At 41.2% G+C, this 27,510-nt stretch overlaps 1 protein-coding gene across 6 annotated transcripts in view; it reads right to left on the bottom strand.

Moving 5' to 3' along the window:
- Window positions 1–27,510, bottom strand: part of LOC307035812 (RNA-binding protein Musashi homolog 2-like) — a 232,643-nt gene that overhangs the window by 168,780 nt on the left and 36,353 nt on the right. The window lies entirely within an intron of this gene.

The following is a 27,510-nucleotide window of genomic DNA, read 5'->3' as shown; positions in this document are numbered from 1 at the left end:
CCTATGGCTCAGTATACTTAAGTCCTAAAATCTCAACCGATCCACCACTCAATGACATTTGACAGGTGTATGTCATTGGTGGTAAAGACGCTACAAATACAGTAGTTAGCATTCCAAGAGCTCTCTCCACAAAAAGCAATGGGATTGTACTTTCTTTTTTGGAAAATTAAAGAAAATAAGCTGTGGCAAAAAAAAAAACATGTATGATACTTACACGTTTGGCTCAACAGAATAATCTCCACATATTAAGACCACTTTAGCATGTTTGAAGCATTAATGCAATCAGCGCAAGTAAAAAAGCTAACGCTATGCTAAAAACAAACAACGCGACAGTCACATGACTTCACGTCAATACCGCTAAGCTAAACACGGACTCATGTTTGGCGTGTTTAGTAGACTCAATGAGTCACGTTTACTCAATTTACTGAAATTTTTAAGGCGTATAAAAAATATTGAAAATAACTTAAGCATGTATTAAATCCATAGATTAAATCACAGACCTGACCTCAGACCTAATTTCAGGAATCTAAACAAAAACACTTAAATGCTAACTAATTGCCGGGTATTAACACTCAGGGAGCAGTTTATAGCCAACGCTGTGCATAAGGACCACTGTTCTGGTGCTGTAGGATAACCATGTATGTGCTACACAATTGATGACATTAATAAAAGAAACGTGTAATCAATGGTTATTACATCGATATGAAAACAGATTTTAAAAGGGCATTTACTGTTCCGCCTTTTTAATGTTTAATATTGCATATAATTCCCTCGAAGCACAGGCAGACACAAGTGGCTTTCCTCTTTCGGGTTTATTCCTCCGAATCCACATGAAAACTACACAAACAAACAGTATAAATGACAAACACAGTTTCGTGTTAGACACACAATAGCATGCACAGCATGTGAGATAACTAGCAAGGTAATAAACATAAAAATAATACAAACACAACAACATACCTCGTTGGGCTGCATGCTCTGTAAACAGAGGGAAGTATTCTTCAGTTCTCTTCACAACTTATATGTTTAAGAAAAAATACAAAACTAACGGAGCTGTAAGTATCCGTGCATCTTACTCTGCGGGTGCTTCTCATGTTCTCGCGCACTAACTCACGCGAGAACAGCATAACGAGACGTGAGCTTGGACTTCAAAATAAAAGACGAAATATTGCACGCATGAAACATTACAACAATAATAATTAGTACACTTAGAAAATAAACATTACAGTTAAATTATGAACATGTAAAGGCTGCACTTACACTCCCACCAAATCAGACATTACTCGTGAGATTTCACACAGATTGTTTGTACAAAGTACACGCATTACCCTTTGAAATAGACATTACCTGTAGATAACCACTTAACATGGAATCTCAGGCAACACATTAAACACCTTATTCTGCCTCAAGCAGAGTAACAACCTTGTGTAAAGGTCTTTCAAGGAACACAGTCCTAATTGTGGGTTTCCCCTTTTTGTCTAATGTGGTTTGGCTAACCAGTAATTTAAGTTTTCTGACCCTACTATCTGACCATGGAAAGACTTCTGTGATTTTGGCCATCTTCCATTCATTACGAGGTGTCAGATCATCCTGTAGAAGGACGATGTTGTTGACCTTCACGTTCCTTCTGTCTTTATGCCACTTTTGTCTTGGCTGTAAGTTCAAAAGATATTCTTTCTTCCATCTTGTCCAAAACTCGTTAGGCAGATACTGCACTCTGCGCCACCTCTTCTTAAGGTAAAGATCTTCTTTTACAAATTGACCAGGTGGAGGAAGAATGATTGTGGACTTCATTGTGAGTATGTGGTTTGGAGTTAAAGGTTCGGGTCCGGATGGATCATTCAAATGTTCTGCTGTGAGTGGTCTGCTGTTAATGATAGCCATGACTTCATACAGTAAAGTGCTTAGGGAGGTGCTGTCGAGCCTTTGTGCTGATTTATCCAGAATAGCTGTAAGAACACTTCTTATAGTTCTTATTTGCCTTTCCCAGACACCACCCATGTGACTTGCAGCTGGAGGGTTCATAAGAAACTCACATCCTAGATCGTTCAATCTTTCTTGATCCATTCCTTTCATGAGTTCTGAAAACTCTCTTCTTGCACCAACAAAATGAGTGCCTTGGTCACATTCTCATTGTTAGAAACAAACTTGTGGAGTCTTAACTTCCCAGTGCAGCAAAGTTCTCTGGATTCTTTGACAAGTTGAATGGCTTCTTTCTCAGTTTCAACGCTTACCAACCTATCGTCGACGTAGAAGTTTCCTTGAATGAAGCGCACGGCGTCTTCACTGAACTGACCTTGCCCTTGTGCTGCCAGATGTTTTAAGCCAAAGTTGGCACAGCCAGGAGACGATGCCGCTCCAAACAAGTGGTCCTTCATTCTGTAGATGGATGGTTTGGTTTCTAAGTTTCCGCTCTCCCACCACAGGAATCTTAGATAATCTTGATCTTCCCCTTTCACGTGAAACTGGTGGAACATTCTTTCGACGTCACACATGACTGCAATGGAACCTTTACGAAAGCGACACAGTACACCCACCAACGTGTTTGTCAGATCAGGACCAGTGAGCAGATGGTCGTTGAGGGATGTTTCCTGGTACTTGGCAGAACAGTCGAATACTACTCTTATTTTTCCTGGTTTCTGTGGATGATAAACTCCATGGTGAGGAATGTACCAGGCTGGATTGTTGTTGATTTCTTCCTCAGGGATCTTCTTTGCATCACCACGTGAAATTATGTCATCCATGAAGGTGATGTAGTCCTTGTAGTACTTCTGATCCTTTTTTAGTCTTCTTTCAAGACAATTTAGGCGGTGTACTGCGCACGTCTTGTTGTTAGGTAATTTTGGTCTTTCGCCTTTGAATGGTAATGGCATTCCGTAGTGACCATTCTCTTTGTGTGTGATGCTTTCTCTCAACTTCAACAGGAACTTGAGATCTTCTTGGGACACAGAATCCTCTTCTCCAACTCTTTCTGAGAAGTCTGATTCGAGGATTTTTATGATTTCTGAGGGAGTAATGTCTTTAACTTTGTTTCGGCTCACATAGTGTACTTCAGTTTTGAGACTGAGAGAAGGTTCTACACCTGGTGTCACTTGTCTTACTATTATGCGATGGCTGACGCCAATGGCGTCTCCGTAATCTAGACAGGGATTCAAGTTTCCAACAATACTCCATCCAAGGTCTGTACGTTGTGCGTAAGGTTGATTTTCTTTGCCAGACACAACTTCTCTTGGAAGTAAAGCTTGTGAGCAGTTGTACCCTATGAGCAGACCCACTTCACAGTCTTGCAGAGGTGCAATCTCTCCTTGGAGGTGCTTAGATGAGACCAAGCTTTTGCAGTTTCATCTGTTGGTATGTGAGTTCTGTTGGCTGGAATGAAGTCACGTGTATAGACTGGTGGTCAGGGAATCTTTTTACCGGAGTAAAAGCCTCTGACTTGTAGGTTGTTCACTCTTTGAGCGTTTATAACTGTGGTTCTTGAGGTCATAGTAGATAGCTTGAGCTTGACTTGTTGTTTACTTGCTTCCAAAGCCTCAGCTACTTCACTTAGCACAAATGTTGTGTCACTTTGAAAATCCAACAGAGCGTATACAAGGATTTCTTCTGCTGGTTGACATGTGGATGAAAGCCAGACTGGAATTATAGCAGCTGTTTGTGTATTACCTTCACCAAGTATTACTCTGTTTGAAATAGCCGCTGTGGTTCTTTCTTCTTGTTGTGTTGGTTGAGGTCTTTCTTTGTATCTTTCTTGATTTGTACGCTCTTCATGCAGACAGGTAGGATGTTGCTTCTTGCACACTTCACATACACTGCTACTGTGGCAGCTCCTTGACTGATGGCCAGTCTCGAGACATTCAAAGCATAGCTTCTGAGCTTGAATGTACTTGATTCTGTCAGGAACAGCTTGCTCCATGAACTTCCTGCAATTTTGCAAGGAATGCCAATTCTTCTTACAGAGAATACATGTTAAGACAGTGTTTTCATCTGAACTTGTGGTCAGTGTCTTTGCTGCAAAGCTTTGTTGTCTTTGAGATTTAGTGTTTTCAGCTTCACCTTGCTTCAGTGATTGCAATGATGTGACAGGGTTACAGGCAATCTTTGCTTCTCTTGTCAAATACTTTACAAATTGGCTGAAGGAGGGAAATTGTTTACTGTCTTCTTGGACTTCAGTAACCTTCCGATTCCAGCTTGCAGTTAGCCAATCTGGTAACTTTGAAAGTATTTGCCTGTTTTCATTACAGTCATTCAAGATTTCTAATGCCTTGATGTGGACCATGGCAGCCTCGCAACTACGGAGAAAGTCTGCAAAATCTCAGAGCTCAAAGCTGTCCTTAGCTCCTATCTTGGGCCACGATTGAAGCTTGTCTCTATAGGCTTTTGCAATTGTAAATGGATTCCCATATCTCTCCTCCAAATTCTCCCATGCTGCAACATAGGCAGATTTGGTTCCGAGCAGGAAATAGCCATCAAGTGCTTTCTTAGCTTGTCCACTAACATATCTCCTTAAGTAGTATATATTTTCTTTGTCTTGGATGTTCTTCTGATCAATCAGTATTTCAAATGAAAGTTTCCAGTCATTGTATTTCAATGCATCCCCACTGAATACTGAAGGTTCAGGAACTGTAATTCTGTTGGCAGTTAAGGCACCAGCTAGCACCTTAACAAGCTCTGCTGTACTTTCACTTGAGGAAGTAGTGACAACCTGTCGTTGAGGACTTGTGGGAGCAGGCACTGGGTTACTTACCAGATCCCTCTCTAGCACGTCTTACCATTCTTCTTTAATGGACTCTTCTTGGTCATACACTTGCATTCTTGCTCGTGCTGCATTGAAACCTTTTACTGCTTCCAAATGCTGTATTTTTCTCCGTTTGTCATCCAGAGTATGTTGTAGAGCTACATGCTCTTCTTCTAGACGAGCTTTAATTTTAGCGTCCTCTTCCTCTATTTCTGAACGAAGTCTTAACTCTTCTGCTCCTCTTTCTAAACAACGCCTCATGGCTGCAGTCTCTTGATCAGCTATCTTTCTTTTAGCTTCTGCCTCCAGGCGCTGAATCTCCAAATGTTCTCTTTCTTGTTCTTGTAACACTTTCAGAACAGCTTGGCTTGCAGCAGCCTCAGCCGCAGCTTCTTGTCGTTTCACAGAAGACTGGTTCGATTGCTTGGAGTTGCTTTTCGAAGAAGAAGTGTAGGTGCTTTAGTTAAAGAGAGAACCTGCTTCAGGCCAATCTTTATTTTCTCCTTCTGGAACCTTTCCATCCAGGAGACTTGAGGCTCTGATGATGACAAACTTAGAAATCTCTGCACACAGATCCACTCTTCGACGCGTGTCCTGGTCTGGAGTTGAGATTGTACGCAGATCCTCATAAACATGTCGGACATCTTCTGACAAACTTGTGACATCATGAATTATCTCATTAAGCAAATCTTCAGATAAAGACTCTGTTGTTTGAGATAATGGCCGCTTAGCTGTTTTCACTTGTGTTCTCCATTTCTCCTAATTGTAGTTGAACTTTTGTAGGAGCGTTTTAATTTGTTCTTCTTGCATTTCTCTACCCTTTTCTGTAGGAGTTTTAGTTCTTTGACCTCTTCTTAGCTGCTGTGCTTCAGTTTTATCCACAGCTTCGTCTTGGGACTCTGCACTTTCCCTAACCTGAATTGTAGGCTCACTAGAATTAGACTTTAGTAATCACTACTTTAAAGTGACTCACTTTTATAAACAGCAAAATGCAGATAAACATTTTAATGAACTTTCAACACTTACTCAAATGTAAGTGTGACTTAAATGTACCCTATAAGACTTCAATAGAGGTAGAAATGCACTTAAAATAGAAAATGTGCAAAAAACAGCTTAATTGAACTTTACACCTTTCAAAAATATACTCAAAAATAAGACTTCAGAACTTCAATGAAATAACTTTCACTTATTATTCCCAAAAACACACTTTGAATTAGAAATTGGAAATACAAACACTTACATTCCCTTTAACTTTAAGCCTTAATTAACAAGCCTTAATAAAATGACATGAGCAAATATGTCAAAACGCTAACCACACACACTACTATAGTTGGCACTCACAGTAATAACAGTTTAGCAAACCTTTACAGAAGCCCTCTACTCAGATCACTCTTGATTTCTTAGTGTCCAATTTCTTTATGGCTCTGTCTTGAAGCGTTGCTCTTTTAAAAACTGCAAGCGTCGTCCACTTCTGCGTGTGCATGCGTAGTTTCTCCTCCTCCGGCGGCCATTTGAAGACAGCCTCGTGCTCAGTCCGTGATCCTCTGAAGTTGCCGCTTCGTCAATTAAGACACACTCGCGTCGATGGACAGTCGAGTTTTCCCTATAATTCCCTCGAAGCACAGGCAGACACATGTAGCTTTCTCATAACGGGTTTATTCCTCCGAATCCACATGAAAACTACACAAACAAACAGTATAAATGACAAACACAGTTTCGTGTTAGACACACAATAGCATGCACAGCATGTGAGATAACTAGCAAGGTAATAAAAATAAAAGTAATACAAACACAACAACATACCTCGTTGGGCTGCATGCTTTGTAAACAGAGGGAAGTATTCTTCAGTTCTCTTCGCAACTTATATGTTTAAGAAAGAATACAAAACTAACGGAGCTGTAAGTATCCGTGCATCTTACTCTGCGGGTGCTTCTCATGTTCTCGCGCTCTAACTCACGCGAGAACAGCATAACGAGACGTGAGCTTGGACTTCAAAATAAAAGACGAAATATTGCATGCATGAAACATTACAACAATAATAATTAGTACACTTAGAAAATACACATTACCGTTAAATTATGAACATGTAAAGGCTGCACTTACATTGCATTTAGTTTGGTGTTCCGAAAACCCCATCAGATTCTACAGTGAGGCCCTCTTGTCATAATACAACATGGCTTCTCTTTGATATTGAAACTCAGACGTGTGACACACTGAGTTATAAATGATGTGCTGGGCTTTATGCACCACCTCCTCTACTCAACAGCTGATTGAACGGGGTTTAGAGATTCTATCGGACAATACACCTTGTCGTCAGCTTCCAGCTCAGAGAAACCAAGCTCACCCAGGCCCTGCTTATAGCAATTAGGACAAAAAACGATATTAACATTAATGGAAGGAGTTTGAGAAGATCTTTTTTTTTTTTTTTAAAGGAAATTGAGAAAATTATCCTCAAAGCCATTCTAAAAAATTAATATGCTAATTAAGCGCCTGCTTCGAGGGACATCTCAGAAACTTTTGCAAGGAAGTTATAAGCACTTAACAAATTACTTGCACTGTTATGCTTGAGGCCATACACATTTTAAAGTGACTGTTTTCTCATTCCTGCTGTTTTTCCTGCTGCATTACAGACTTAGCAATTTGTCGCTAAAGTCTCTTTCCCCCGAGTTGCCATTTAGGAAAACGAGAAAGCAATATCTAAGCTTGAAGCGTCCTTTTGGAGATATTGAAATTCAGGGAGCAGTGAGGGATTTATCAGGTTTCACATCAGGTTGAGTCTGATAGTACTCAACAGCTTAGAAGCTATAGAAAAAATAGGTTTTCTGGCTGCAGACGTGAAGAAAAAGCACTCTTCCCACCCTCAAAGTAGAGTTATTAAGAACTCATTTTAAATTAAACGCTGCTACCAAGATTCATTATTCCTGCAGAATGATAATGTAACTTTTAGTAATACTTTCATTTAAGTGAAGGGCATCCAATGTTAATTTGTTTTACTACAAATTGACCAATTTCACCATCAGACATGGTTGTAGACCTTTGACTTATCTTAGAAATCATTCTTAAAGGGGCAGGAGTTACCATTGCCCTCCATATTCCATCACTTGTCCACAAAAATACATCACACACACACTATGTATCAGACCCCTTTATTGTTTCACACTGCAACATTTCTTTCCTCCTCATCCACCCACCCACCCACCCACCCACCCACCCACCCACACACACCACACACACACACACACACACACACACACACACACACACACACACACACACACACACACACACACACACACACACACACACACACACACACACACACACACACACACACACACACACACACACACACACACACACACACACACGATTGGTCTTAAAAGACACACATAGAAACATTTATAAAAATGAGCTGCGTGTGTCATGAGCGAGTGTCTGAAGTGCGCTCAGTTGACGGTGAGTGACTCAGACAAGCACCCAAACAGGTGGACAGCTTAGCTTAAGAGGCTGCCCAACAGGAAAAATAAAGACAACCATGCCTGCAGTGAAATATTACATTCTGAAAAAACCCCAGCTGATCTAGATAAGAACAATGACAGAAAGTGAGCATGGACTGTTAAGTAATTTCATAATTTCATGGATATTTGACTGGAGCATATGACTTGGGGCATTTACTTTCAGGAAAGGCATCAGACATCCACTAAATCTGTTCTTAAGACAATATCACACACTTCAAGCAGTCAGTTAGGTTGATTCATGCATGGGAAGGCATCTTTTGTTGCCATTGGTGCTAAACCATAAGTAGAGAGTATCCATCCTGCTAACAAGTTAGATGTCAATAAGCTGTCAAACTTGTCAATAAGAAAAGTATGTTCAATTAATGTGAACTAGTTATGACTGATAATAAGGAAATGCCTACTATTCTCCTAAGAGGCATTGAATGAAGCAACGTTTTGGAACCAAGTGTGCAAAGACGGGGGGAAAAAAGGATGAGCTCTCACAGAGCTGCACAGCCCAACCAGCTGCCACACTCCCTTAGGCTCCCATTGGTCAACAGGCTGGGAAGGGAAGAAAGGGCAGAGAACGAACGCACGCACACACGCACACCAAGAGAGTAACATATCTGCTTGTTCTGTGCTACGTTCACAGATGAGCTTAGTTGAATTTCCCAAGATTTGATTCAAAATCTCAGGCTAAAGGTTTGTTTTGGTGTTAAAGAATTTCAATTAGGGTTAAATACAACTCCTTTGCACATTTATCAAACTGTACTTGATTTATAGGAATCTTTCACATATTTCTTATGTTCTTCTTCTAATAACCCCCTATGTTCATACTTTTGCTATCAGTTCTTTAGCCTTAGTTAAACTTTAGATTGTTTCTGGAAACTGACAGCCATGCTGAATTAACAAGAGTCAAAAGTAACCTTTGCCACTTTTATGCAAACTTATAAGAGAATCATGAATTTTGCCAAGCGATATAATTAACTTCCACACTTTACATTAGTTCAGTATATATTTTGTTGTGCTAGTTTCATTAACCTGTTAAGCCCCAAGCCTGTTTTTCAGGTCTCAGGATCGAAAATGACATTTCCGGAACAAATTACCATATCTTCCCTTCTAAAAGGGGAAAATTAATCATCTTTTTTCTCAAAGTAATGATAAACCTGTGGGTTGGATGTAGAAAAGTCAGAATCAATATAGATGTTTTTTTATTTTTAAGAAAATTCAGATTGAATATAGTAAAAAAAATTAAATTATAGTGTCCTTCCAAAAAATCTTTTTTACTTATAGTGAAAACCACCCTTGGATGATGGTAAGGTAGACGAAAAGCTTTAGGAATCCAAAGTACAACATATAATAAGTACCCTGTATCAAGATTGATGCAAAACAAGTGACATTTGACCTTTTTAGAGAGGTTTAGAAAGAAATACTCCACCTCTGGGGTCATTTGGGTGGAAATAGGCGGTTTCGCCGTTTCTCTGGAACCCATTGGTTGATTTTGATGATTGACATCTCTTTTGAACCGTTAGAGCCAATAGAATTGAAGAGGGATTTCCACATACAGACCAATGTTACCATTGAAAAGTGGGGGCTATGCGTACGCAGTTTGCCCAAAGCGAAACCTATCTTACGCTCTGAAAACTTAAAACTAGGTTTATTGCTGATGGATTATCAGAAATCATTTCAAAGTGACCGACACATTGGATTAACCTATGGATTAACCTTCAGCAGCGTTTTTATCGTTTTAATGCCATTGAAGACAACTTTTGATCAGACAACAACGAAGGTAGGACATATTGCCGTATTTACTACCTAATGCCACGTGTTGTGATGTCTGTTTTTATTTATAATGTTGCGAGTTCTTATCATGGAGTGATGATACAGATACCTATCGATTCTGTGTATTCTCATGATGCTAGTCTATGGGTTGGATTTGCATTTACTATAAGTAATAAGGGTTTTATGAGTGAGTTCTGTGCTAACGGCATTAGCATTTTTTCGCTCAGGGCTAATTCAGAGGCTCAGCGTTAGTCTTGTGTTTTTTTTGCTAAAAATTGTTCATATCATCAGTTAGCTGAGTTTCTTCCCGTTACATGGATATGAAACATTCATAGTTTATTAAATATTAAGAAGCCCTCAGACGCTGTTTCCTGCAGATGATGCGTTTTTCCGCCCGGGTTCAACAGGTTAAATAAACGGGCAGAAAGCCTGGAACTAGTTATTGTTGCAGCAGCATTACGTGAGGGCACTGTGTGAAAAGTCAACAATTTATGCAACAGTCCATATTTTGTTTCTATATTTATACGTAATGTTTGAGTTAATGGTGTTACATGTTGTCAGTAGATACATAAAACGAAATATAGAAATAAAACAATTTATTTCATTTCACACGTAAAAGTAGAAATGTGTGTCACATTAAAAAAACTCTAAAATAAAATGGTTGTTTAACGACTATAAATGAAATAGATGTGATAAAGATCAAATGTCTGCTCCCTACAGCACTGCATCACACAGTCAATACTATGTCGGAGGATTTGGGGTCAAAGCATAAAGCAAAAGCTCCTATCTGGCAATATTTCAGATTTAGACCTAATGCGAATAGGGAACTTTATTAAATTAATGAGGCAATCTGTAAATCAGGCCTTGTTAGTTCCACCTGTTCTCCTGTACACCTGCATCCACAAATCCTGTTTTTCTTCATAGTCGATTCCTCTTTGTCGTAGTTCAGGAAGTTCTGTCAGTGTTGCCTTAACTGCCAAGCCATAAACAAAAGGCTTTTTCTGTTACACGTTCCTGTGTTTGGGTCCACCCTGCTCAACCAGAGTATTTTATTACAGGTTCATTAACGAATGGAAAGGTATCCTCACTATGGCATCCCTATTTTATGGCTCTGGGCAACATCATACCTGAATGTCTGCGTGGCCTGACATCAGTATGTAGTGCTACTGCTCCTCTAGCCTGCATTCAGGTGGGCACTGCATATTAGCTGACAGCAGACTAACAGTCGGAGGCCTCCATGGAAATTTAAGAAGCTACCCACAGTAGGGGTTTAATCCTGTCTGGATAGCTATGACACACATGAACAGACAGATGAGTAGTTTTTTTCTGCTAAGAGTGAAATACACACGACTCTTGGAAACCAAACATATTTTTAGATCAATCAAAAGACAGCACAGCATACCTCCACTAACTCTTGCAACTAGCGGAGCTTCAGCCCTGAAGGAACACACAGTAAACAGAGCAGCTCTGTCTGCATCTGATAAGGCCAACTACTACTTCAACAGCATTCCTGAGTGAAACTCTGTCAATGTGCCCAACCATCACAAGGAGCTTAATACACCTTCACCACCTTGTCCTCAAATATCCCTCCCATGTTGCTCGTACATCAGCAAAAAAACATTCTTCTCAGGTTTCTTTTATGTTCACATACTGTACATTTGTCAGGTATTTACACAACACAGATGTCTCAGTATCCATGAATTTAAAGTGGTGCCATACCTATATAAAGTATATAAATATAGTTTTTTTTTTCAAAATACCAAAGAGATCCTGCATTTTAGCCATGCCACATTTCGCTCCATTTGCTCTTTCCAGCCCTGTTTTTGCAGGGGCTGATTCTGTGAGCTGCAGCTGACCACGCCCCCCTACAGGAGAGAGGAGCGTGCTCTGATCAGCTGCTGGGCTGTCAGAAGAGGGGGAGAAAAAGATATCTCCGTCCTCCGTGTTTTATTCTTATATGATTATATAGAGTCATTATTCATTTGTTTTAAAGCTCAATAAATAACAAATAAGACCTTTGACTGGCACTTTTCTAATTTTGTCCGGAAGATTTAAACTTTAACCGACATGTTGATCAGCGGAAAAAAATCTAACAGAGACTCTGCCGCACGGTCCCCTCGTTCCTTGGAAGAGGCGGAGAGGTGGATTTTTGTCATCTGCTGGTGGACTACCGGTGAGAATTACAGTGCTTGCCTCAACGGGGAGGGATTGCATTGAATTACAGCAGCAGGAGGCGCACACGCTTGCCTCCACTGTATGATTCTTTCCCACATTGAATACTGTTTGACCAACTGGTAGTTTGCTTGTGCCACAAACCTGAAACCGATAGAACAACTGTACAAGAGAGCTATCAAGGTGTTTGACAGAAAGCCAAATTCATACCACCACTGTACCATCCTTGAAAAACACAATTTCTTGAGTTTTAAGTATTTTAAAAGTATTTGTTTTTTTTATAAATGTTTAGATGGACTGTCCCCCCCTCCCTAAGGGGAATTCAATCACCAAAAACACACTGGACGCTGCACTAGGTCAGAAACCAGAGGAGACTGTGAAGTATACTGTAGACGGACAACTTTTGGACAAAATGTCCTCTAATTAAAAGGCAGCTCATTGTGGAATAGCCTCCCAACTGAGATACGGGATTGTCCCACCCTCAATAGTTTTAAAGGACAACTATGTGAGCAACAAACAGACATGTTATCACCTCTAAATGCACTTTTATACAGGGGTATCTCCTCTTGCACTTTATGTATCTCTTGTATCTTATCTTGCACTTTATATATCATAGCTGCTACATTGTACTGCCATTTGGTAAATGCTTGTGTGCTGCTCATGCTCTTCCTGCATATCATGTATTTAATTTTTGCTATGTATATAAATGTCCTGTTCTTATATGTTGTATGTGACGGGACTACGGATGGAAATTAGCTCAAAGCTAAAAATCCGGCTCATTTACACTTGTAAGCATTATTTTGTTTTAAAGTGTTCATCAATGTGCACTGTCCCGGTTCAAATAAACGATTAAATGAAATTAAAATAACCCTAGACAGTAGACTATGCAGAAACTGGGAATATTAAAAACATGAATTCCAATCCAACAATATAGTAAATGTTTTGTTATATAGTTTATATATTATTTAAAAATGTCTTAATTCTCTCCCCTTTAGAACATTCTCTGGCCATCTCTAGAGAATCACAGAACTACCTGTGGACATGAATATATTTTTTTTTTCCTCACACTAACAGGGGAGAGCAGTGCTAATACAACATGTAGGTATTTTCGCGAAGTAAAGATATATTCCATGACATTATGAGCGCAGATAAGGCATTGTGACACCGCTGCTGCTTGTGTTGCTAAACCCCCTTTAAGTTTTAGGGGTTGGAGTGGCTTCAAATGAAATGACGGGAATGCTATGGATCATCCCACAAGAACCTAACATGATATATGCCTAGGGTTAGGTTGTTTCTATGGCCTATAGAATTAATCTTTTTCTTCAGGTTTCTTAAAAACATTTCTCAAAAACATGTTTTCTAATATAATTCTTGTGCTGAAGCTTGAAAATGTGAAGGTTTCAAACTTGATCTTTGCGTATTTCTTCAGTTTCCTTTCATCATCATATTATCTACCGTAATTTTCGGACTATATGACCCTGCGGCTTATATAACGGTGCGGCTAATCTATGGATTTTTACAGCTAACGGCCAATAGGGGACCTCCTAAATCTATGGATTTTACAGGTTACAGTCCACCACCTTTAACTCTATGGGCTCTATGGCCGGTCCGCGGACCCCCACCTTTAAGCGGCGGGCTCCAGCAGGAAAAGCTGGAGGCCGGAAAAGAGTGAGACAGGTAGCGCGCAAAAGTAAAAGTGGAACCGAGAGTGGTACGAAAGACAGAACGAGAGCAAGACAGACAGACATTACGAGAGCGAGACAGTTTGTGCAAAGGTGTTAAACGTGCGCTGGGAGCGCACCGTTTAAGTTTGAAAGTTGAAAAGTTTGTGTGTCTGAAACGCTATGTGATACAGTACAGTTTACACAGCAAAGTACATGTTCTGTAGCTACTATTGCACTAAATGCTAACACTTGAATACGTTGTGCAAATATGCAACTTGTTTGTTGAAATGTTAATAAATGGGAGCTTCCTCAAACAGCCATCTCTTTCCCGACAATCCCCTCTGTGCACGAACCCTTACATATGGTAATTAAACATTAAAACACCTGCGGCTTATAGTCCAGTGCGGCTTATATATGTACACATCATTCAATTTAGCTGCTGCGGCTTATATTCAGGTGCGCCTTATAGTCCGAAAATTACGGTACATTGTTAACAGACATTTTAAGAAAAGGAGAATTAAAATGGATAAACATAATTGTGAAATCTTCATTTCAAAATAAGTCTGAACCACACAGTGAAACCACCAGATCCTCCTTTACACCATTCATGCACTTGGAGTGGGTCAGACCTTTGGAACATATCCCTGGGGACCCTCAGGGCTTCGTCCTGGGTCCCCTCCTCTTTTCTCTGTACAACATTTCACATGGCTCTTTAATTCGCTCTCATGGCTTCTCCTAACAAAGCTAGGCAGATGAAATATAACAGATTCTTCTTTTTCCATGGTCTGAGATCAAGGTGGTGTCATGAAGCTCTTTTTCTCTGGCTGACATCTCTAATTGGATGCCTGAACATCACTTGAAGCTCAACTTTAGAGAACAGAACTGCTTTACCTACCAGGGGAGAACTTCACAACCTGACAATCTACATTGGCACCTCGGCTGTTTCCCTAACTCCGACTGCAAGGAATTTGGGTGTGAAACTGGAAAAAATAGCTCTCCTTCACTGCTGACATCTGTGCAATAACCCACTCGTGCAGAAACACTCTATACTGCATCAGGTGTCACTTACTTAACCAGAAAGCAACAGGCTTTGGTCCAGGCTCTTGTCTTGTTTTATCTTTATTGTTAATTGCACCTATTTGCAAATTGCTTTGGCTAAAAGTGTTTTAAAATTAACAGGAGTCTCAGAAAGGGGATTTAGAGAAAATCTTCAAATGTCCGCTTTAGTATGATTTGCTAGAAATGAACCCATTAACAGATTGCTCGATAAAGGCAAATCCACTGTAAACCCAGCAGATAAGTGGAGGTATCTACAACAAACAGCAACATATATGCTGCAAATGGAATAACAATGTGGCAGAAATACTGTAAAGCTACCAGCTAATTTGAAAAGAGAAGAGAAGCAGGTCAGGTATATTTTAAAGCCAATATGCTGCAGTGTCCGAGACATGATAAGTATGCTCTAATACTCGTGCTCTGTTCTGATTCCTGTGATGGATCTTCCCGTGCACAGTATGCCAGACAGACTCCTACAGGCACTGAGCATGTCAAGGAGTTTGCTCTTTTCAGGCTCCACTGCCTTGTAAGCTACACACTAACTTCCTGTCTAACCGCTTATTTCAACCCTGTGCACATGGCTTGCTGCTGACAGGGAATTTTATACTCTCTGAGCTCCAACATCATGTACAACTCATTCCATGTCACTCTGTATAGATACATCTTTAGGTGCATGCATTACTTGGGAATGGCACTCAGATTTCTGGGCTTTAGGAAGAGGTTTCCTGCTGTTTTGAAACTTATTTACCTACAAAGTTCTAAGGAATTTCCAGTCAACCGGTCAGTCAGTGAATTTACGTGCACTTAAATAACAATGTAAGAAGCCACTTGCTAATAAAACCTGTTTTCTTAAATGCATTATAGAAAGAGAAAAAAGATTGGTTTCCCAAAAAAGTAGGATTGAAAATAGAGACACCCGATTTCCTAGTCCATGTGTATAATTATGAATAGGTTTCTAAACTTCTTTCTTTTTCATTCTTGACTCTTTCTTTCTTTTACAACTGAGAAAACTCACCATTGATAACATTGAGAAGCTGCGGAATGAATGTTCATGTCAAAATGGTTTTAAAGATAGCTGAACTAGGATACCACAATGCATGTAAAGATGGTTCCCCCCCCCCCAGATAACCTGATTTAAACTTACCAGATAACTCTTTAATCTGTATGAACAATGGATTTATAAATTCAGAACTGCAGAAACTCCTTCAGATAGTCTTAAAGAGCAACTTGCAGGTTTTTTTTTTTAATAGATTTATGCTTAACCTTGCCTGAAAATTACAATTAAAAAAGTTAATGCAGGATTTTATATTTTTTTTACAAGACATAAGGGCAGGAATTTAGAGGGAAAGGAGCAGTTTTGAGCTCTGCTACTAAAAACTGCTTTTTTTTTTTACGTCAAACGCAGCATATTACTTCACATGGGGGAGCAACTTTCTCGGACTCGTTCTCTGCCCAATCCGTGGTATTAGTTGTTGGTTTGAGCGATTGTGATTTAGTGAGCTGGTATTTTTTCGGTAATTTTACATTGCATTTCGCCATTTGTAATAATGGTGAGCTGGAGTTTGTGCAGGTTGCACAAACTCCAGCCTGTCAGGGAAACTGTGGACTCGATGTCCTAACAGGAAAAGGACCGGAGCTAGCTTTCGTTCCTGGGTGCGTTGTGCGAGGTGCATCCACCTCCCTGCAGCACATATTCTCCACAACAGAAGCCTATCAAACAAAACGTTTATCAGGAAACCGTATTAAATCTCTCTCCCCCCTTCGCTCCTCTCTCTCTCTTTCTCTCTCCCCTCCAGTACACAGCACCGTAAGACGTAGTGTGGAGGTGCATTAGGTAACCCGAGATACGGCTGATACTTGCACATTAGTTTCTGTTATGGATCAGTATCAACAGGCCTGCCAGTAACGTTACTATATTATCAATACTACTTTAGTTATAGCCTGATATATGATAGCTAACTTTACAATGTTGTGATGTGACCGACGTTAGCTAACATTAACTGTAGCTAACGCCGGTGTTCCGGATTAACTGGTTTATAGAGGTGGGGGGCGTGGCCTTCGACTGAAATACACATTTCGATCGCTTCTTCTGTCGTTTACATAAATCTTTTGGTATATTTGGGTCAGTATGAAGACTTTGATGCACATTCAGTACCAGTGTGTGAGGTTGTGGTTACGATGGCTATATCCGGACGCGAACAGAGAGGACTAAAAAAAGAAAAACGAGTTGTCTGTTCAAAACATTGCGAACTCCAATAAATCATTTAAACCAGCTATTGTTGCCAGACTAATTACTGAATATCATTCTTAATGTGATACCAAGTCCATCTGAGACCAGTGTACACCTTCAGACAGCCTCCAAGTGAAGCGTGCGTTGTTTACTCACAGTTTGAAAGCAGCGTGGAGAAGTCTTCAGCTGTGGTAAACTGTGATCCTCTCAGGTAAACGGTGATCCGCCCAGGGAAAAATGGGATCCGCCCAGGTTAAACCGTGACCCACCCAGGTTAAACTGTGCTCCACCTCTGTAAACCAGTTGATCGGGAAACCAGTTAATCCGGAACACCGGTCACTCACCAAGACAGCTGCCCTGTTCTCCACTGGTTCTCCTCACAACACAGCTCCATTTCTCGCCGATGGCCGTTATTTTGCATTGTGATCCATGTTTATGCATATGTTAGACCGGCCACTCTCCCCCATGTTACGTCACACGCGGGAGTTCACGTGGGGAGGCTTTTTTCATGCGGAAGTAAAAATGTCTTACAAAAACGACGCCAGATGTCACTGTAGTGTATATTTCTGTATATTATTTTGAAAATATAGTGAATACATTATTTTCCTACACATTTATTCACTGGTGTGTCTAACCTGCAAGTTGCTCTTTAAGATACCAAGAGCTACTCTTACAGTAACCTTCTGCACATCCTTGTTAGCATGATGATAAATCAAAAACGTCTGCATCCGTAAAGACCATGGATTTGAATTTCATCACAACCCTCTTCTGAGGTGCAGTTGTTTCGACTTCTGTTATGAAATCACCAAAACATGAACCAACTGACCATGCTGATCCATGGTCATTGAGATGTATGTTAGTCCATGTGATAAAAGTAGTCCATAGGTTCAGTTCATGTGTATGCAACGGGTAATTAAATGAGCTCAGAAAAAGACAGACATCCAAAATAACAAACTAAAATGAACATGGAGTCAGGCTGAATGAATGAAAGCAAATAAAATGGAAATTCAGTCTCATGATCAGATTAGGGCTGTACACGTATGTTTAAACACTATGTGGCAACACAATTAGTGTTCCCTCATTTGTTGAATTACAGCAGAAACGTTATAACTCATTCAGTCATTATGAAGCTTTTCAATTCACACAAAATTGGTGGACCCAAAGAGTGGCTGACTGCAAAAACTCCTGTCAGTGTTTGGAAACCATCCATCCATCCATCCCTGGATCCCTCTCTGAAGAACCAGCACCTTACCGTGGTAGAGAGGTTTGTGTGCCCTGATAAACCTGGGGGGCTGTGTTGTCTGGAACCTTGTGTTCCTGGTAGGGTCTCCCATGGCATATTGGTCTCAGGCAAGGGGCCAGACTAAGATTGGTTCAAAAGACCTCATGAAAGACGACACACGAAGTGAGGATACCCGGCCCGGAGGAAGCCCGAGGTCCCCTTCTGGAGCCAGGCTCAGAAGAAGGACTCGTCGGCGAGCGTCTGGTGGCCGGGCTTGCCACGGAGCTCGGCCGGGCACAGCCCGAAAAGGCAACCTGGACAACACCTCCGCTTCTACGTCCCGCGGGCCCACCACCTACGGGAAACAGCGATGGGGTCGGGTGTGCTGCCAGAAGGGTGGCAGTGAAAGCAGAGGGTCTCAACGGACCAGACCCGGGCGACAGAAGCTGGCTTTGGGGGGGAAGGAGCCTGAGCTTGTGCGGGAGGTGGAGCGTTACCAGTTGGATCTGGTTGGGCTCACCTCTACGCACAGCGTCGGCTCTGGAACCTTACTTCTGGATAGGGGTTGGACTCTATTCTTCTCCGGAGTTGCTCAAGGTGTGAGGCGCCGGGCGGGTGTGGGGGGGTTGGGGTCGGTGTTTAGCAGCGCAGCACAGCCTGCGCTGCTGGCTTCCTCCAAGTTTACAGTAAAACAAACTGGTGGTGTGACCAATGGCCATTTAGTAGGGGTGCACCGAATGGGAAATTCTTGGCCGAAACCGATACCGAAAATAGGAAACAGTTGGCCGAAAACCGAATGCCGAAAGGCCGAAAATGATTAATAGAAATATATATATATATTTATAAAACGGACAAGTCAAATCAAGCAATCTGATTGGTTCTTAGCCGTGATATACTGAGCGTATACCACGGGTAGAATTGTAAGTTACTTTTCACAACAAGTCAGTATCCCTCCGCGTCTGAGAAAAACAGTTTACCGCAGTTTGCTTTTCATACTGGAACAAGAAAGCAGCGGAGAAGCAACGGGGCAGAAGCCCTCCTTTTTGACGCAGCGGTCCAGACATAGACATCAAACGCCAAAACATATTCAGTGTGCAGTTCCTTTGGCATTAGGGCAGGGATATCTAGATACTTTTGAAGGTTTAACATAATGAATTGTGCTACTTTTAAAGCAAGCAACGATGTTTTCAAATCTGTAATCAAAGAGGTCCGCAAAAACGCTATCGACCAATCAGATTGCTTGATTTGACTTGTCAGTTTTATAAATATATTAAAATTTCTTCCGTTACGAAACAAATTTACAAAGCATAAAATGGAAATATTTAAGATTAACTTCGACCTCCGGGGGGGTCTTACTACAGTATTGAGGAGTGGATTGAGCAGTGCCGATCTCCAGAAAAAAAGCACCTAAACTACGACATGCAGAGCTACGTGAAGAGCAGGTAGACCAACTGGAAAAGTACCACCATTCAAAAGCTTTCTGATGCGGGTCTTGAAACAAAGCAGAGAAATTATGACCGTTAGTGGCCACAGGTGCGAAAGCTCTCTCCAGAGCTACTGGAAGCCCAATCTCGGGGACCGGAGAAAGTGGAGCAATATTCTCGCCACGCCAAGCAACAGCCTCGAACAACCTCCTCAACCTATACAAGTGACCACGTAAGCCATGCTACTGATGCTGGACAGTTTTTCAGTGGATGCACAATAAACAGCAACATACACATTAATGTAAATAAACAGCCAAATAATGGATCAACGCTCTCTGTCTAATATGTTCGCTTGCTGTTAGTGTTGTTGCATAGCAACCACCTTGCACTATGTTTTGTGCAGAAGGCAACGGAGGGACTATTTTATTTTGAACATCATTATTTACTAATAAAAATTATTTAAATTAGAGTGTGTATTTTTCTTTCATATTGCCACACTTGGTAACTGTTTATAAAAGCAATAGCTCACTTCAGGCCGTGAGCTATTGCTTAAATATAAAATGTATACATTTTTTACCAATGTTGTTCAGCTACCTGATTATGGAAAAATACATGATTATGGCAAAACTTAACTTAAATAATAATCACTATTATGGGTCCATAAAACATTTATTCAGCACTTTTGAATGCATACAGTACATTAATTACAAGTGAAGTGCATTTTCTTTTCTCTGTAGGATAACTACAACAAAGTGCATTCAGAACAAAGCCAAGGTGCTTTAAAACTGCATAAACATCTAGGCCAGTAGGCCTACAACAAAATTGTGTAAATAAAGACTGTAACAGCCAGGCCTTCAACAACAACAAATGCACCTATAAGTTTGGTAACCTAACGTGTTGTTGTGATGACGTAATCAAAACGCGGCGACAAGCACGGCATGCGACCATGCTCGCGGCTGGCTCACAGCCAACATGTCTGCCGCTTGGGGACATTTCAAAATATCAGAGAAAGAGTCGCGGATTGCGATTTTTTTAAACGTGTTCAGCTGACATTTCTCAAGGGGGTGTAACTTCAAAGACTTTCACCGTGGCCGAGGCAAAGCAGCGGGTGTGGGAGAAGTTCGGAGAAGACATGGAAAAGGACTTTCGGGCGGCACCAAAGTTGTTCTGGAAAACTGTCCGACACCTCAGGAGGGGGAAGCAGGGAACCATCCAAGCTGTGTACAGTAAGGATGGGACGTTGTTGACCTCAACTGATGGAGTGTTAGGGCATTGGAAGGAACACTTTGAGGAACTCCTGAACCCGAAAACTCTGCCCTCTATGTTAGAGGCAGAGCTGGAGTATGGCGGGGGATCAACACCAATCTCCCGGGGGGAGGTCACTGAGGTCGTCAAACAACTCCACAGTGGCAAAGCCCCGGGGGTGGATGAGATCCGCCCAGAAATGCTGAAGGCTCTGGGAGTTGAGGGACTGTCATGGTTGACACGTCTCATCTACGTTGCGTGGAAGTCGGAAACAGTACCGAAGGAGTGGCAGACCGTGGTGGTGGTTCCCCTTTTCAAAAAGGGGGATCAGAGGGTGTGTGCCAATTACAGAGGCATCACACTACTCAGCCTCCCCAGGAAAGTTTACTCTAAGGTACTCGAAAGGAGGGTCAGGCCTATTGTCTAACCTCAGATTGAGGAGGAACAATGCGGATGCCGCCCTGGTCGTGGAACGACGGATCAGCTTTTTACTCTCGCAAGGATCCTGGAGGGGGCCTGGGAGTATGCTTATCCGGTCTACATGTGTTTTGTTGACTTGGAGAAGGCGTATGACCAAGTTCCCAGGGAGTTACTGTGGGAGGTGCTGCAGGAGTATGGGGTGAGGGGGTCTCTACTCAGGGCCATCCAGTCTCTGTACTCCCAAAGCGAGAGCTGTGTCCGGGTCCTCTGCAGTAAGTTGGACCCATTTCCGGTGAAGGTTGGCCTCTGTCAGGGCTGCGCTTTGTCACCAATCCTGTTTGTAATATATATCGATCGGATTTTGAGGCGTAGTCGTGGGGGAGGGGGTCTACAGTTTCGTGGACTAAGGATTGCACCACTGCTTTTTGCAGATGATGTGGTTCTAATGGCTTCATTGGTATGCGACCTTCAGCAGTCACTGGTTCACAGTAGGAAACCAATGTACTGTCCACTCCAAGTAGGGAATGAGTCCTTACCACAAGTGAAGGAGTTCAAGTATCTCTGGGTCTTGTTCTCGAGTGAGGGAACAATGGAGCGTGAGATGGGCCGGAGAATCGGAGCAGCGGCTTGCGATAGCGGCTTGCGGTTAAAAAATAATAAACGAATTTGAAACTGGGGGGACACACAAACGGGCAGAAAGCAGAGCTGTTGTTCTCCTCCTTTCCTCCGCTCTTGTCTCTGATTGTGAGTGTGTGCATTTGCGTGTGTGTGTGTGGGTGAGAATGTGAATATGCAAGGCTGTGGACACTGAAACATGCACATTGGATAAATAACATAGGCGTTTAGTTTATTTAATAAAAGAGCACATGTTCAATGTGAAAAGTGACCGTAGATAGATTACTTCAGTTGCAATTTGGTGCTATATATATAAATATATATATGTATTTATTTTAAATAATTATTTATTTATTTTTTAGTAAAAATAAAAAACACCTTGAATTTCAGGCAGGGCGCGGGGCTCCGTTGGCAAGACAATGGTAGGGGAAACACTGCGTTCAAATTTAATCAGTCATTTGAGGAACTGGCGAAATGGCGAACGCAGATAAAGTTGAGCTCGAAAATCCTCCACCATCATTGAAGTCTCCAGTTTGGGAACATTTTGGTTTCGCAGTTACGTACAAGGATGACGGACAAAGACAGGTGGACCGAACCAAAGCTGTTTGTCGGCTTTGTTCAACTACAATTGGTTACGCGGCTGACAATACATCCAACTTGCACACTCATTTGAAAAGGCATCACCCGAACTTGATTATCACCGGTACCAAAAGAAAAAAGACTGAAGTGCAAACCCAACTCCCACTAGCATTTAAGCCTCCGACACTCACAACAAGTTCAGACCGAGCCAAAGCTATTACAAACGCCAAATATCTTTATGTTGCCATGTTAGCAAAGCACTACCTGGCTGTATCTGCTACCCCTGTCCCTAGCGAGAGGGTGTTCTCCACAGCAGGAGACATTGTTAGTGCCAGCAGATCTGCCCTTTCGGCAATCAATATGGACAAGTACATTTTTCTTTAAAAAAACATGAAAATACAATGACAAGCAAACAAGTCCTAATGTCAAACTAGTCCAGTACTGTACAGTTCAAGTACAGATTATTTCAGTTCATCAAAATGCTGCACCTTTATGTTGGTTTTATTATATTTTGTATTTATTTGAGTGAATACATTCACAGTTTAATAATAATTAAAAAACCCTAAAAAATATCTTATGTTTTGTGATAATTGTTTCTGCTGTACCGAAAACGTACCACACCGTGACCTAAAAACAGAGGTACGTACCGAAACGAAATCTTTGCGAACCATTACACCCCTACTACAGTGTGCACCTTTTTAAATGTTGACATCATTCGAAGCAAAGGTAAAGCTTGGGCAAAATATATAAATACAAAAGGAAGACTAACTGAATAAGTCATGAGGCTGTCACCCGCACTGCTCTTTTCCTCCCGTCAGCAGAGCGCCTGCACATTCGTAAAATCTGCTCCTTGATTCACCTATTAATCCTGACAGTGAAACAGGCAGAGAGCGAAAGCAGAAAATCCCTGGTAAACACAGAGGCAAAGTCTTGATACACTGCCGGGATGATCATGACTAACAGAGGTTGGAGAACAGAATGGGAATGCCTGTCTATTTATTATGAGCCGAAGCAACAGGAGCTGAGAGAGGCAATCACAATGCATTTGTGTTTAATGATAATAGAGCTGCACCAGACGATAGCGCACCATTTCTCAGTGTTGGCTTTGGACTAATAAATCATACTGAGGAAAACAAACTGAAGCAAGGGATCAGCCCCCACAACTTCTCTTCTGCCTTGGCTAAAAGGTGCAAGGCTTTCAAATTAAATGCTCATCAGGTAATGCAACAGCTTTTTAAAAGATATCACTGAAGTATGGATTGGGGGATGGCAGCCCTTTTTTACAATTTTCCATATCACAAACACTGACATCCGGCCCCTTTATGAAGTTATTCAACAAATGTTTGGTGCCATCCATCACACAACTACTTCTAACAACAACAATGTTTTCATAGAGAGAATCTCCTTTATTCCCTTATGTACAATTTTAGTTGTTTTGTTTTTTGTTTGTTTTTTCTTGCAACAATATTCTAAGAAATCTTTCAGCGAGGGAAGAGTTGGTGATCAAAACACAGATGAAAGGTTAGGGATTTGTGTCAAATGTCAAAAATCTAACGGTGGAGATAGAGTTGGACAGAAGAGTGCAATGTTTGAGTACAGAAAACATGGCTTTATTTTCAGGGATTTAATGGAATGCAAAATGCAGGTGCATTCATGGGGTGCACCTTGATTAATGGATATGGTATCAATTACATACATCTAATAAACAAAAAAAGGACAGTAATTAGTTTATTTAAAATATATATATATATATATATATTCCATCTTTGCCTATTAGCTTGACACTAAATTACCAACATATTGGAAGAAAAAAAATATGTACAACAAAAATATCTGTGATGAAATCCATAATAGGACTAAGGTGTTGATTGTTATCCTTACTGCTTCAATCAAGTGAGGTCAAAGGTTGATTGAAGAAGACAGAGGAGCATCATGCAATACCACAACCACAATACCGTACACGCCAACACCCAATAACACATAGAAACTCTATGAAAATCACCTACCATCAGTGATGGACTGCATTTAAACAGATCTTTTTCTCTCTCTGCAACCCTTCAAAGCACTTTTACCAAAATGCAAGTCAGCATATACACATTTACACTCATTAATACATCAATGCCCATGCAACAGAGCAATTTGGAGATCTCAATCAACAACACATTTCCAATCTACCATTCACCATTTATCTACAATAATGGGCTCTTTGTTGTTTTAAACAACAAGCAGCTAAAATGAGTTTAATTCACTGAGCAGTCCATGCCATCAGTTGCTGCTCCTTCAAGCCTTTTGAGCAATAGAGATGGTTCGAGCATCTGATTTGGGTACTTCCCTCAGGGCACATGCAAGACCCGGCGCGGATTCAGAACATTAAAGAGCTGGGGGACATGAATGGGGAGGAGGATATCTGGGCCACCTTGCTTAGCCTGCTGCCGATGCGATGCATATCGAAAGGTAGAAGATGGATAAAGGTAAATGGAAAAAATAAGTGAGCCAGTAAGTCGTTCACTCAATTAGCTGCAGGCAAATTGCTAAAGCCTCACAAATGCAACTACCGTCAATAATCGGAAAATGCACTGGCGACCATGTTCTCAGTGGTACTCTTGTTGCCCAAAATGACACAGGTGTGTGTCATTTCAATACTGAAGACAGTGTCCATGTGAGCAGCCTGAGCAATATGTACAACCACATACTCGATGTATGGGAAAGAAATCAATGAGGCATGCCAGACATGGAAGCAGAATGAGTTGTGGATGTGTTATTGGCAGCTAGATGGAACTGGGGGACCAGGGGCTTTTCCGAACTGCTCCTACAAGGCTGCATCAAGTTGTTGGTTTAAGGGCTTTGGGCGGTTGAGCTGTTTGTCTAAGCTGCACATGATCGGAGATAAAGTCAAATAACAGAGACCACTGGAGGCCTGCCTGCTCAGACACTGCAGTACACATTGCCAGGACTCTCTCACACACACATATGTGTGTTGCTGTAAATGTGAGGACTGTGACCTCAAAGCATATTGTGAGGACCCCCATATCTGCAATTGCCAGGAGGATGAGAAAATAGTTTTTCCTCAACATTGTATATTTTGGAAAGCCTACTTCATGTTTGTTTGTTTCCCAGATTTCAGACCTTAATAAAGATGATAGATACTGCATTACGTAAACAATGACAGAGTTTGCCAGATTAAGAGAGTGTTGAGTCCTGGAGCCATCGCTGAGCCCAGCTGCTTAAAGACTGCAGCTCCTGCTCACAGACTATGCTGCAGATCATACGAAAGAGGAAGAGCGGGCTGGAAATGTGGAACAAACATCTTTCCCTCCAGTGAGACACATTAGGTACAAGATTCTCTTTGCCTATCCGGCCACACAGTTCTCTTCTCCTACTCATTTCTATCCTTTTTTATAAATGATTTCAAGCCTGCTGAGAAAAAGTAGTTTATAAAGTTCTGTCAAGGGTAATCGCCGAAATGGCATTTACGTTTTTTATTAAACACTGCTATAGATTTGTTTAAGAATGATTCCTGGGCTGACGGAGAGCTCAGTGGTTAGGGCTGGGGACCCACATGCAGTGTGCGTAAGTGAGTGGGTTTGACCCCAGAGCCCACTGAACATTTCAGACTATGTCTTCCCCTCTATCTCCCTCATTTGATTCTGCAAATAAAGGGACACTCTGGCTCAAAGAGTGTATTTAAAGAAATTTAACAAAAAAGAATGATTCCTAAAAACCCCAAAACGAGTAAGCACTTTACCACTTACAGTTCCCTTGTCTCCATTTTTTTAAACGTGTCTTTGGTTAGCTGCTTGAAATTAGGTCACTGAAAACAAGCTTAAGATCTTATTCTCTTTAAGACATGGCAACACTTTGTAAGAACGAACAACAGGAATGACCTGTAGAGAAATTAGAATGTAAATATGTGTTAGTTATGTATATTTTCTACTCAATCCCAAAACGAATGCTTAAAGAATTGTAACTGTGTTTTCAGTGTGGTTTGAATCCCTTTATATGGGATTCAATTTTCGTTTTTGTACAATACAACAATGCCATAGTAAAAAAACCTTGAGTCGGCGCGTACTGTATTCTTGCGCCATCTTAAAATTAGTATGCAATTATAATTGTCATAAATATTTAGATGTTTCACTTAAACCTGTGATAAAAAATGTTTTGGCCACTTGTGGTAGTGCAAACAAAGGACAAGTTAAACAATCTCGAAAGCTATCAGCTCTCCGTGTGATGACGATAAGAATCATTGGTCATACAATTGCTGGTTTTACTTTCAAAGGTTACATTTTCCGATTATTCTGTGTAGCCAGTGGATATCCGAGCCAAGACATCATTAGAGGCAGCCTGAAACGAGTATAGTACCCAACATCACAACCAAAGGCCCCAAAGACGTGCCTGAGTGAGAAGGGTGTCGATTCTGCTCCCCACCTAGGAATGCAACCATCCATGACCAATGTGCAACAACATGGACAGTACTGTGCTGTGCAGTAAAACAAACACACTGCTGTAGAGCGCAGCGGCAGCTTTCCTTAACTATTTACTACTGGAAATTGCATAGGCTACCAAAAAGGTAGTGTTCATTTGTGGAGATGATCCTACTGAACAAAGCATCTTATTCTCTGCAATATTCCAAAATCAAATGAAAAAAAACAATTGTTTTTTGTCAAGGGCATGTCATCCCTGCACCACTCTGTACCCATCCAAACACCATCAGGGGGGCAGACCTTTGTCAGATCAATTGGAATGGCAGAGCTCACTTCGCTGTATACCATAGGTCACTAACAAACGGACCGCGCTCCGGGTCCGGACACAGACGCCAACCTATATTGACCTATAATCAATACATTATTAAGAGATTTAACGTTTTGACGG

The sequence above is a fragment of the Notothenia rossii genome (genome assembly GCF_949606895.1).
Source record: "Notothenia rossii genome assembly, chromosome: 4".
Lineage (NCBI taxonomy): Eukaryota > Metazoa > Chordata > Actinopteri > Perciformes > Nototheniidae > Notothenia > Notothenia rossii.
Note: the sequence above shows the minus strand (reverse complement) of the source record. Positions and strands in the feature narration are given on the sequence as shown.